The following is a 13058-nucleotide window of genomic DNA, read 5'->3' as shown; positions in this document are numbered from 1 at the left end:
ATATTTCCATACAATTTCAGTATTTGCTGCCATAATTAGGATTTTTATACCAGAACCCAGAATGAATATGTTTTTTAAACATTCTAATGCACTAATCTTCATATTGCCTTTTGTTACTGTAATGTTACATGGAATCACAGTTTTTCTTAAACAGGAAGCTTTCACTACATAAGACATTTACAATTATAGACACAGACAAAAAAGCTTCCACGCATCCCAAATTTCTGTGCAGTCTGACTTTACTACTCTGCCTGGATCTCTTTAACAGCACACACAGACAGCTAGTGGCTGAATTATATACTGCAGTAAAGATATTACAGTTACATTGTCCATAATAACAACAAGGATCCGGTGGCACCTTAAAGACTAACAGATTTATTTGAGCATAAGCTTTCGTGGGTAAAAACCTCACTTCTTCAGATGCATAATTGGCCCTGTTAACACTGGTTCTCCACTTGTGAGGTAACTCCCTTCTCTTCATCGTGTCAGTATATTTATGTCTGCATCTGTAACTTTCACTCCATGCATCTGAAGAAGTGATGTTTTTACCCAGGAAAACTTATGCTCAAATAAATCTGTTAGTCTTTAAGGTGCCACCAGACTCCTTGTTGTTTTTGTGGATACAGACTAACATGGCTACCCACTGATATTGTCCATAATGTAAGAACAGTCAGGTGAACAGACAACAAACACAATTACTATATAAATCTTACCCAAGTGGAACCCTGGTCCTTCAAATCCACGAACACAGGCTTTTTTGTCCCACTATGGCCACCACCTGCCTCTATCTCGCCTTCACCAGAGCCTCTTTAAGAACTCACTCAGTTTCCAGACACCTTCTCAACACAATTTTTTTTAATTCACTCTCCACCTGGCTGGCAACAGAGTTTGTTAAAAACAGAACTCAAAAGTCCATAAACAAACACAAAGTCTGTCATCATTCCAGCTCCACACAGTTTCCTCTTTTCTGGGTTTCCCTAGTTTACTGCCAGGCCTATGGCAGTCCCTGCTATTTCTCCCAACCACACATTTAGGCTGATTTCAGAGTAGCAGCCGTGTTAGTCTGTATCCACAAAAAGAAAAGGAGTACTTGTGGCACCTTAGAGACAAACAAATAAATTTGTTAGTCTCTAAGGTGCCACAGGTACTCCTTTTCTTGTCACATTTAGGCTGGCCATTCGGCCTGTTGTAGGCCAGACAGTCCTGTTTTTGTATGGCATGTCCCCTGTCTGGTACAAATATAAAACCAGACATAGTTTTGTCTAGTATCATGCAGGGAGAATGACATTTTGCAGAATACGTCATTCTGCCCCCTCCGGCAAAACATCGCAAGTACCGTGCATGTGAGGTCACAGAGGTGGCGTAGGGGCAGCATGCATTTCAAAATAGCTTCCTCCCATGCAGCATGAGCCCACACTCACTATGTGTGCAAGTTCACAGCAGTAGGGGTGGGATCACAAAGGGGGATGGGGTGGGGACAACCAAGTGGATATTGTCTTGTATTCTGGGGATATATCAGTGGCCACCCTGCACCTTCCTGCTGCCTTTATTGGAAAGGAATCACCTGTTTCCTCTCAGCCCTGTAATCAGGGCTAGCTCAGCCCCAGGCTCTCCAGCCCATGGGTAAACCACCCTGTAACACTTCTACAAAGCTTGGAGCACTAGTGAGTCCCATAACTGTGTGAGTCAAACACTAGAGGGCAATACTGTGGAACACTTCCTGAAGGATTTACAGAAAAGCACAAATATCAGTCACTCATTCAAACAAAGTCCCGAATGCTATGAAAGGCAAAGTTGGGACCCAGTGCATGCAGATCCCATTGCAGGGTCAGTACATCACAATGAAAGGGGAAAATAAAGTCACGCTTCTCATGCCCTAGCACAAGGGTAGTCAATAGGCGGAACGCAGGCCAAATATGGACTGCCAGACAGTTTAGAGTGGACTGCAAAGGTCAAGTGGACTGAAGCCAAGCCAGGGCAGGAGCCATGCGCAGCCAAGCCCATTCCCCAGCGCAGGGCCCCACAGCAGGGGGCAGGCGAGTGGGCTGAGCTGCAGGGCGCAGTGTGTCCCCAGGGTGGCTGCTTCTGGAGCCGCAGCCCCACCAGTTCTGTCCTCTGCCAGGTAGCAGCAGTGCAGGGATGGGACAAGTGGGCCATGTATGCAAACCAGCAGGCGCTGGCATCTGGGTTCAGTGAGTGGGGCAGTGGGAGCCTCTCCTGGTGGGGCAGGTGGGGAGCTGGTGGGTGATAGGGAGAGTGGGGGGAGCTGGGCCATGCCGCCCACCAAGTAAGCAGAGCTGCCCAGCACATCTCAGCCAGCTGCCTGTCCTACCACAGGGCTTCATAGCCTGGGTGGGAGGAGTGACAGAGCCAGGCCCCACCTCCCCATCCTGGGGAGGGCAAGAGGCCTGCAGGAAGTGCTGACTGATGAGTTGGTGCTGCATCCTAGACCTGCACAAGCCACCCTGCCACCATGACAGGGAGCAAAACTGCCCCCCACCTTGAGAGTGAGGCTATAGGTACTTCCTCCAGCACCCTCCAAATACCCCCTCCCAGTACACACACATCCCTCCCACACCCCAAATGCCCCCTCCAGCATTCCCCAAATACCTCCTCCCAGTACACACACATCACTCCCACACCCCAAATGCCGCCTCCAGCACTCCCCAAATACCCCTCCAGCACGCCCCAACTGAACCTCCCCTTCAGTTTGACCTCCCCCCCCTTCCCCAGCAGTATCCTCTTTTTGAGAACTTGAAATATGGTAACCCTAAGCTAAGTGGGGGGCAATCGGGGGGTTAGGGGACGGGAGCTGGATGGCGGGTAATCAAGTGGTTATATGCTTACAATAATGTTATTTGACAAAACCAAAGTTAATACTCCTTGTAAACTCAAAACAATTTCAGAATTTAAAACAGTTGTCTGAAAGTGTTTTAATGCTAATATTTGCATCTCTTTGACATTTTATCTACGTACTTTCTAAAAGTCTCAGATGTAATTTATTACTTCTTTCTTAGAGGTTATTTTTAGATTACACAGTGGTGTGATTTTATTTTTCATTTAACACGCTAAAAATATAAGAAATAGGCCCTGGGTATATTACAAAGCATTGTATGTGTTTGTTGAACAGGGGCACTTGCAAGTCTGGACCTTGACTATACCTTGACCAAGAAATTTGGATGTTGAGAAAAAAAATAATTGACTACCTCTGCCCTAGCAGAAACAAGTATGTCATCCTCAGCTTTTGACATTTTCTTTGGGTACTAGTCCATTACAAAATCCATTACAAAATCTCCTTTCAGGTCTTCAAGATACTTCCTCGATTGACCACCTCACTTCCATGCCAATTATCTGAACTCATTTCTCCTTGTTCTTCACCTCATTTCCTATGCCAAATTAATATTAGACTTTTATATAGGATGTAAGACCTAAGACTGGAAAGTATCTCCTGGATCATAAAGTTCAGTCTTCTGTTATCACAGGCAGCCAGCTCATATAATCAAATCTTTAACAGGGAGTAGTAAATCCCTTTCCCACGCATCCTGGACAGCCTCTCAGTGCCTCTGACTGATTCACTTGAAATCCATCTCACAACTCATTTCTACTTCCTGACCATTGACCTTGACCTTCTCTTTATATACCACTAAGATAATATGGTATTTTAACAAGTACTCTGCATGTTTTTCAATACTATAAACTAATCAGCCTTAAAGCATTTTATAATTTTTTGTATGAAAAATCCTATCCCTAAGTAAATTACATTTTACAGCATTGTATGGTGCTACATGTATTGTATGAGATGCAAAACAGTGCTGAAAGGGGTACTTTTTTAGCAAGCTATGTGGGCAATTGCATGCTCAGCACCTGTTGTTAGCATTAAACTGTTGCAGACTGTGCTGAACATTTCCTCTCAGGAGAACTAAAAATAGTTGAGGGACCACAGAGTTTTGTCTAGGTCTACCAAGACAAACTGAAGATATCACCTACATAAGCTCTGTTTAAATTCAGCAAACCATAATTTACAAACATGTTGGTGATAGGGTGACCAGACAGCAAGTGTGAATAATCGGGACAGGAGGTGGGGTCCCCATATAAAACAAAGCCCCGAATATCAGGATTGTCCCTATAAAATCAGGACATCTGGTCACCCTAGTTGGTGAAAGTGTTCTCCCTTTGGATGACCATTATGCCATAAATGTATGCCAACAATTATGGCTTTTGTAATAATAATGGATAATGGTTTGCGACTATAATTTCCGATTTAAATGTTTTCCCTTCTGACACTTTATGGCATATGGATTCTAGAAAGCTATATGTTTTACAGTTTTTTAAATTTATAGTGAAGAAATATCCTATGAAAATGAAAGACTCTGGAGGTAACAAAATAAACCAGAGTAAGCTAAGCTTATCAAATATAGGTGTGATTATTTAAATAAAAGACTAACTTTTTTTAAAAAATAATGAACTATGGCTTCTTATTTCTCATTTAAAAAAATCTAAATGAGGGCTTCCAGGTCACCCTTCCTGAGCATGGATTCCATCAGTAACAAGTCTATTAAAGTGGCTAGAGGTCTGTTCCATAGTACACTGTTAAGTGTTATTAAAAGCTAACTTCTGTCATCACTCCAAGCTTTCACATTGTTCAGCTGTGTGCTGCGAAGTGTAGTGGAAGCACCCAACATCCCCAAACTGCAAAATCAATATGAAATAGCTAAAATCATCCAAGTCCCCTTTTAATTTGCCATTAACTCTCTAATTTGCTAATATCCATCCCTCCTTAATTAATCCTGAAAGCAGCCTTTTCCAGCAGTTTAATGAGATGCTGTCTTTAAAAAGAAGAAGAAATTAATCACATGCTTCCAGCAAATACCTCTTGCTCTGGAGCCACAGCTACATATTCAAAGACAAAACACACACACATACACATTGACTCACTAATGCACTACAAACAAATCTATATAGACTAGAGCTTCTAAGTTTTATGTCCTACTTCCTGTTCTACTAAAGGTTTCAGAGTAACAGCCCTGTTAGTCTGTATTTACAAAAAGAAAGGAGTACTTGTGGCACCTTAGAGACTAACCAATTTATTTGAGCATAAGCTGTCGTGAGCTACAGCTCACTTCATCGGATGCATTCAGTGGAAAATACAGTGAGGAGGTTCTGTGTGTATATAAATCTCCTCACTGTATTTTCCACTGAATGCATCCGATGAAGTGAGCTGTAGCTCACGAAAGCTTATGCTCAAATAAATTGGTTAGTCTCAAATAAATTGCCACAAGTACTCATTTTCTTTTTGTTCTACTAAAGAAATTCTGGGGGTTTTTTGGAGGGGGATTGTATTTTAATTACTGTATCTTCTATCTGTTGCTCTCATTTCATTGTTTAGGCTGACTGGATTTTTTTTTTAATTCCTTCTGGGAAACACTCTTTGATAAATAGTAAAGGCCAAATACACTTCTTTACAACTGCATTTTAATTTGCCCTGTTCACTCATTCTCCCTGAAGGAGTTTGCCACAGAACAAACTTAAGGTTTTGAAGAACAGTTTGATACAGAAATAGAATTTCAAGAAACAGCCAATAACAGATTATTATCTGCTGTTGTATTAACTAACCCCAATTTTTATTACAGACTGGATTACCAAAATCTGATATCTGAAGACAATTTTTAAGGTATATTTGTTTTGTTTTGTTTTTTGGTTTACTGCCATTACAGTTTTCTTATGTGACCTGTCCAAAATTCCCCTAACCAAATTCACAGGACTTCAACGGAAACAGGCACACAATCATGCTGAATAGCTTTCCATGATAAAGCTGGTCTAAGGCTGGCACAGACAGGTACCTGTAACATTGTTTGAACTACAGCTCTCCTAAATACAAATCTCCTCCAGTCTGTTACACATATACAAAAGTTGGAAGAGTCCATTGTTTTGAAGTACAATTTCAGGGGGAAGGCAAGGCTTTTAATGATAAGGGTGATGTGACATTGCTGCGATAACAGAAGGGTGTTAAAAAGCCAATCGGTGTTGCTAATGATTGCGATCTCTAATAGTTACATTTGGAATTTTAACTTCCTGACTAAGCCAAAGATACATAGATATGGCATCAGATAAATAAAAAGCATTTTACTATTGTCCTGAAATTATAAAACCAGATACACGTACATAGTTTTCTGAAAACAGCCCAGATATTAGACTTACAAGACAATCGTGTTGAAAGTCCTGCTTGCTTTTCCCCTCCCCCACTTTTTGAAAGCCTTGCCTTTTTCCAGCAGTGTTTACATTTAGCAAGGTTGGCAGAGTTCTTAAGCCATCCTACATTTTCAAATGTCATTCAAGCTGTTTGTTTCCAGTCTGTCCTAAAATGTTATACCGTATGTAACTGGTCATGTTCTCAACGTGTCATGCAGTGCGGCAGTTGTCAACGGAAGAAAAAACAAATATATACGGGATTTTTTTTATATGGAGCACAAAACCCTATATTACACCAGCGTTAAAACCAGTAGGGGAATGGGGAGAATTGTTCTGCTCCTGGAGAAGTTCAAATCCTCCTCTAGACACAAAAGGCATATATTATTTTAAAAATTCTTGAGAGAACATAGGAAAGTTTTTCTGTGCCTGGACATCACTAAGCACCTAAATGTTGTGAAGTGTCTATATTTTTTTTAAAAAAGGGGTTGGGTGGGGGGGGGAGAAGAAGAGGGTTAGCACTTTTGTGAGCTTTGCACAGTGAAGTCCACTCACAGTGAACTTGGATATAATGGAATATAATTTAAAATATTCTGCACCAATATGGCACAAGGCTCTTACAGTGTATTACAAACATTTAACAAATAAACCATACTCTGAGTGATATTCACCCCAGTGCAGAAGGTCACTACAGCATCTTCAAAATAGGGTTTCAAATGGAAGTAGAGAATAAACCTGGGGATAAATATGCATTAGCCCCAAACTCATCCTTCCTCCCTTCCTCCAATGATGAATCAGAATGAAAGATTCTACTTGCTTTCAAAGCATTCCATTTTACAAATTCTGGTTCCACAACAGCTAATTTTAAACACAAACCCAAAACTCACTGAAAAGAATGCATTTGAGAGATCCAGAGTTGTAGGTTTCTTTTTTAAGAATAGATGTACTGTTGAGAAGGCAGTAAAAATATTAATTTTATGTCCCAGAAGGCATATGTGGAAGACTGACCCATTAAAATGTCTCTGTTTTGGTGTGATGATTTATTAATTCACTGGTCCTACCTGCTGAGTGGTCTGGCCTAGCAGGTAGGACCAGGAGTCAGATCTAGTGGTCAGAGCAGCACTCCTAGTGGTTGGAGCAGGAGTCAGCGCTGAAGTCAAAAACCAGGAGTCAGACTTAAGGTCGAAGCCAGAGTCAGGAGTGTAACCAGGGATCAGCACCAGACAAAGGGATCAGGAATAAAGCCTAGGCAGGATCAGAGTCAGAAGTTAAGCCAAGGAATGAGAGCTGGATCTTGTACCAACAGGGAAGGTACTGCCAGGTTCCTGGACCACCCTGCATGCTTAAATAATGCGTCTGGACCAATTAGAGGTCATGGGGCGTGCTGCCAATCAGGTCTTGTGTGTGCAGCACTTCCTGTGGTGCTTAGTCCCCTATTGTTTACAGTTAAGGCTATGTTTTAGTCATGAGTATTTTTAGTAGAAGTCATAGGACAGTAAACAACTGTCACGGACAGTAAACAACAATCCACGGCCCGTGACCTGTCCATGACTTGTCCCCTGACTAAATCTTGGGGAAGGAGAGGAGGCCCAGGGATGCTGCGGTTGCTCGTGGGGGGATGGCCCGGGGGCACTGCAGGTGCTCTTTTGGGGACAACCTGGGGGGGCACCAGAGGTGCTCATGGGGGGCAGCCCGGGGGGCGCCATGGGTGCTTGTGGGGGAGCAGCCCGGAACCCCCACTGGGGATGGGGGGTTAGTGGGGCTGGCAGGCTCCCTACCCGGCTCCTCGCAGCTTCCCGGAAGTGGGGACATGTATGCCCCTCCCTCAGCTCCTAGCTCCACACACAGTCCCCTACCCCAAGCACCAGCTCCACAGCACCCATTGGCCGGGAACCATGGCCAATAGGAGCTGCGGGGGCAGTGCCTGAGGGTGGAGGCAGCGCGCGGAGCTAGGAGCTGAGGGAGGGTCATGTCACTACTTCCGGGGAGATCCCCAAGGTAAGTGCTGCCCACAGCCCTCACCCCCTCCCATGTCCCAACCCACAACCCTGAGCCCCCTCCCATGCCCAAACTCCTCCTGCTGCTGTGGGGGAGAGGGGCGGTGGCCCGAGACTGCCCCAGCAGCGGCAGGTACTGCTGGCCCAGGGGCCACCTGAGCAGCTCGGGCAGCCCCTAGGCCAGCCGCATCGGCCACTGCGGAAGTCATGCAGTTCCCGGAAAGTCAGGGAATCCGTGACCTCCATGACAAACTCGCAGCCTTATTTATAGTGCATGTAGCTCTGCCATATCTGCTGGGGGGCAACATGGAAGCAATAATTATTCAGATCCCTGCAGACCCAACTTCTAGTGCTATGGATCCTTCCAACCAGAGCTGACTTCTGTTTCAAAACTAGTGGGCTGAATTATTCTCCCCCTAATATTCCATTCACCTCCATGGATATAGCCCTGATTTACAATGGTGAGAGATCTTTATGGCATTGCTTCATTACAGCATTTCATAGGTGAAGCAAACCAAAGAAAAGCTCTACATTCTGTGAACCCATCTCTTGAGCCACAAGGAGGAGGAGAGGGCTGGCTGCTTCTCCATAGCTGTATTGTCATCTTTTCTCTTTTCATACGGGCAACTCTAAAAACGTACAGGCAGGCAAAAGGGCATCCCATCAGGAATACAGTATGTTCTAAGGACCACATTCTGAAAATGATACTGTCCTAGGGGAATGATGACTGGCGTTACAGCAGGGAAATCTGGCAATTCTAGCTTCAAAGTAATTCTATTTTCCTTTTGTGGGTCAGTGTCACATGACACATTTTTTTCTCTCTGTCCCCCACCCTCCACACATTCATGTACTCTACAATACACCCCTCCTAATGCCACACACATTGGCACCAAAATCTGCTACTGATTCTGTTTGGCAAGACAGCAAGAGGGGCCTATGCAACAGAACAGCTGGCTGAACTACCCCTCCACTTCAAATGCTTTTCCTATCACTACTTTGATAATAATACGTTTCTTTTTGCTGTACCAATGAATTGTAAATGTAAAATCCAAGCTCTTTATGCTAGTAATATTTTAGGTTTTATAAGTAAGTGATGCTAATGGAAAGTATTAAACATCACTTAAACTATGGCTAGAAATTATACTATTAAAAATCCCCAAATGTAATAGTTAATAAAATTCTTGCAAGCATTAAATATGAAAAAGAACTTTATTAACCTAGTCTTTCACTACTTAGCTCAGACACTCTTTTTACAACTCTGCAGACAGATCTGAAAACATATGGGACTGAAATGTTCCACCTTATTAAAAACCATAATTTTTTAAACCAGAAGTCTTACCCTGAAGAGTTACTTAGTTTTTATATTTACTCTAACAAAGAATGCTAAAACATAATTGTTAAGATCTTCACTTTTAATGCTAAAAATAATGGTACAAAAACAATGTTACAGTATAGCATACGAGAGTGGTAGACTTCTGTTTGTTACTGGATGCTCTTCTTATGTGTGTTGTCTAAATATGTGCATACGGATATCACACATATGCCCAGGTGGTTTTCATGTCCCTTTCTGAGACACATCTTAAAAACATCATCTAGAGCCAATCACCAAATTTTAACAGAATCTCTTCTTATTTCCCTAGTTGAAGGGTCATGCTGATGAATTTTAAAACAACCTCCTGCCCTGGAGTCCCAAAGCAGCTGACCTCCCCTGTTTCATGAAAACAGGAGAGGGAGAAGGTAAAAAAAACAGAACTCCCCTGTTTAACCAGTCATGAAATTCAAACCATTTAAAGCCTGGTTTAAGTAATTCATTCAGTTCTTCTTTCCCTAAATTCAGGGAATGCGAGATTTTTCTCTGTCCAGTTTGGAACTCACTATCGGGAGTAAAAAAATATGTAAAATGCTATAAAGTACAAAAAATTGCCCACACCTTGAACATCATTGTAATCGACTGGTGAAGAACACACATATTTTGTGCCTCTACATTAATTATTATTATCATCATCAAACTAGGATCCACTCCTACTCCCACTGAAGCCAACTGGAATGTTGCCATTGACTTCAAGGGGTGCACAACTGGGCTATATGATTTGAAATGCCTCAGAACGAGAATGTTGTTTGATTGTTATGCCAGTAACACACATTTCACACCTATGATGCAATATAAATAACAAAAAATGGTAATAATCATTGTAATGTGTTTTTGCATAAACCTATAATGTACTTAAAGTAAACGTGTGTTTTGGCTTGCCTTGAACAGCAGAGGTCTTGATTCTATTTAGTACTTATGAACCACTAGCAGTATCATATCCAGGATATGATGATAATTTTAGACTGTTGGATGTACTCCACTACAGGGTGTGTTAGAACTTCCTAAAAATAGCATATCTGGCCAATGGCACATCTCAACTTTTAAAGTGGTACTGTCAGGTTACCAGATCAGTGTTTCTAATTATTAGCTGACTTAAATATGCAAGCTACTGCAAAGCCCTTCTGCAGGACTTTTTGTGTTATTGTTATCCTTATACAGTAGAAGCCTAGTAGTACAGAGAACATATATTCTTTCCAGATCTTTATTTCCATAGGAGGTATTTATTTTGGAGAGTTCTGTGGCTGTGGTGCATATTATTATTTTTTAAATATTCTAATGGAGCTACACCTTTCAAACTGACATACAAACAACAATATTCTAAAATATTTTATTGTAACCTAAAATTTAGTACACACAGAATTTATTTAAAAAGTGTTTTTCCCTTTAAATATACTGTTTTCATTGGTCCATGTTGTACTAACTGAAGTACACTGAAGTGGATAAGTCAATGCAAAGAAAATGTATCAATACTTCTTATTAGAAGTGTTGTATATTGGGCATTACTATTTGAGTTCCAACCTGAACATATAATTTGCTATGTCCAATGGATAATCATATTTTATTTGAAGGAAAGGAGTACTTGTGGCACCTTAGCGACTAACCAATTTATTTGAGCATAAGCTTTCGTGAGCTACAGCTCACTTCATCGGATGCTGTAGCTCACGAAAGCTTATGCTCAAATAAATTGGTTAGTCTCTAAGGTGCCACAAGTACTCCTTTTCTTTTTGCGAATACAGACTGACATGGCTGTTACTCTGAAACCTGTCATATTTTATTTAGGAGTTCATGCTAAGGAAACACCCAGTAACCCAAAATCAGTTTGGCTGATCAAACATGTGGGTTTGGGAGTTCTTTTAAGAAAGTCTTGAGCCAGCAGCAGTGTTTTGGAACTTTAGTGATAAGTGCTTTAGATGTATACATCTTTGCCCATGAGCACTTCTTGTCATGCATACTAGACACTCAGTCAAAGGGTGGGTTAAGACTCTATTGGTGGTATCTTTTGTTCTGATTTTTTTTCAAATGTGTTTTGATTCAGGGGGGTTTAAATTCGAACACATTAATGTCATTCCAGGAACAGACTGAGAGAGCCAAAAAGGCACATATCCTGCCAAAAGCCACAGTGACAGACAATCCTGATGGTGATGTTTAGAAAAACTTAAGTAGAAACAGTTACCTGAGGAGTGAAAAGATAAATCTAATAAGAAGGAAAAAGTCCCCACTTCTTGAGAAAACGGCTTTAAATTGCTTTTTAGTGTTTTTATCTGTTTCATATATGCTTATTTAAATCCAGTCACACACCATCTTCATTCAAAAGATTAGTGAGTACAGCACAAAGGCATCTTAGCCCTGGAGGGGTCTCTGACATTAGTCTTCACTAGGAATGATTCATTAATTGCTCGCTTTATCCTAAACCTCTTAACAATATTTTTGACTCAACAACACAAATCACTGTGACTTTTTCTTCACAGTCAGAGACATTTGCTCTAAATTAAAGTCAAGGAAGTTATGTATTAAAAGTCTGCAAGTAGATACTTCAGAGAAACATACTTCTATAAAACACTCTTAGGTGTGGCAGTCAACTAAATACAAAAACTACATTAATGCCCCCATGAATGTCACCAATATTAATTGACATATAATTAAGTGAAGACTACTTTGGATTACAGATAATCTAGGTGAATTTGTAACTGTTCTTTACTGGCTATGATGATGGATGCAACTCACACAGGAAGTCCAGCCAGCTGTTCCAGTCTATTTGAACTGTGTTCCTGTACCAAATTGAATCGTAACACTTCACAGCTCTTCTTCAGATAACAGGCTCTCTGATGACTGGAAGGATTGGCTCTGTGATTGCTTTCACAAAAATGATTGCTTTCTCAGAGGTGGAAAAAAAATAGTCTGGCTCTGGTTTACCTAACCTGAACTGAAGATCTCTCCAGGATTTACACAGGGATCCTTATCATTTTCTCCCACCTTCTCACACCCAAAATACAGATAGCCAAAACTAATCCATAAATGATTACATGAATTTTCAGGGAGAAAAATAATGCCCCCTCTTTGATTACTTCATTTTATAATTGTGAAACCTATGAAACAAAAAATCACTTTTTATCTCCCCACTTGTATCCCAAAGGCCAAGTGGTTTACACATACACTGATGAGTTCTACTGCACAAGACACTACAGCTCAAAGGAGAAACACAAATTAAGAGATTGATGACTACACGGCAAGTTGGTAACTGTGAGAACAGTTAAAAGTTTAGTAGATCCATAGACCCAAATGAATGTATATCCAAATGAAAAAGTCTTCCTCCCTCCTCCACCCCGAAAAAGAATAATAAATCATATCCCTCTGCTCCAGATTAAAAGTCTAAGATTTAGTTTCTGTAATTCACATTATGAGATCTTTCTTACTGTCAGTTATGTACATTAAACATGACTGCCAATGTCTTGCATAGATCCATGTGTTGCATTTTATGCAAAGTATCTAATTAGCTAATTTGT

The 13058-nt window shown here is 41.3% G+C and overlaps 1 protein-coding gene across 3 annotated transcripts in view; it reads right to left on the bottom strand.

The window, feature by feature from the left end:
- The window catches only part of SEMA5A (semaphorin 5A), a 659545-nt gene that overhangs the window by 626221 nt on the left and 20266 nt on the right, over positions 1–13058 (bottom strand). The window contains exon 2 of one of the 3 annotated variants that reach the window (XM_084619686.1): positions 7248–7431. The exons of the other annotated variants lie outside the window; for them this stretch is intronic. The gene's annotated coding sequence lies outside the window, so the exon portion shown is untranslated. The remainder of the gene's footprint in view (positions 1–7247; positions 7432–13058) is intronic. 3 annotated transcript variants of the gene reach the window in all.

The sequence above is a fragment of the Lepidochelys olivacea genome, assembly GCF_965140295.1.
Source record: "Lepidochelys olivacea isolate rLepOli2 genome assembly, chromosome: 2".
NCBI classification, from domain to species: Eukaryota; Metazoa; Chordata; order Testudines; family Cheloniidae; genus Lepidochelys; species Lepidochelys olivacea.
The sequence above is the reverse complement of the archived record's forward strand: the minus strand, read 5'-3'. Positions and strand labels throughout refer to the sequence as shown.